We start from the raw sequence: 805 nt of genomic DNA on the forward strand, positions 1-805 counted from the left end.
ACCAATAGAAAAGAGAATGGACTGGCATACACCAGTTAAGGAAAACTACACGAACCCTGGACATCATGTTAATAGTAATAACAATATGATAATTGGAATAAGTCACGCACTTGGCTGCAGAAATCGCGGTTCATTATTCGATCGTTTTTATAAAGCTTCTTTTTAAACAAATAGCTATAGTTAATTCTGTTAATAATGGAAGTAGTGTACATACCCATATTGGCTTTATAAAAAAAAACCCTCCTCAGTATTATTTAATATGTTTCTACATATATTATTCATATTATATTTCTTGCTCTAATATTTTGCAGCTACATTGCTTCAGTTCGGGTTGACTGCAGAGAGATAATGAAATAAAAATATTGAAAAGAGCCATTTTATATTCGCGTCCTGTATCTGGGACTCGCTTTTATACAAGCTTTATAGTGATTATTACAAAACACTTGCTATGAGGGCCATATTCGGAGCTGTTTGACGGTTGTATTTTCGAGTGATATTCTATAAAAGGCGTAGAAGATAAAATAAGAGAATGATAATTTTGAAGTCAGTAGGTCATAGCAAGGAGAAAACGAGCCTAATTCGGAAAGATATTTTAGATTTAGACGTGAAAGGTGTTTTTCAATTTTCTGAGAACAAGTTTTGAAAATCGAGGATTATTCATTTGGAAGTAAAAATTTTGCACATGATGTGATTTAGATGTTAAACAGAATGGTTTAGGTCATCCACGAAAGTCCCGTTTTCTACGACGCCGTCCAACACTTAATCCCTCCCCACGAGACACTTTCTCTAAATACTCAGCACGTTA

The sequence above is a fragment of the Penaeus monodon genome, chromosome 33, assembly GCF_015228065.2.
Source record: "Penaeus monodon isolate SGIC_2016 chromosome 33, NSTDA_Pmon_1, whole genome shotgun sequence".
NCBI classification, from domain to species: Eukaryota; Metazoa; Arthropoda; class Malacostraca; order Decapoda; family Penaeidae; genus Penaeus; species Penaeus monodon.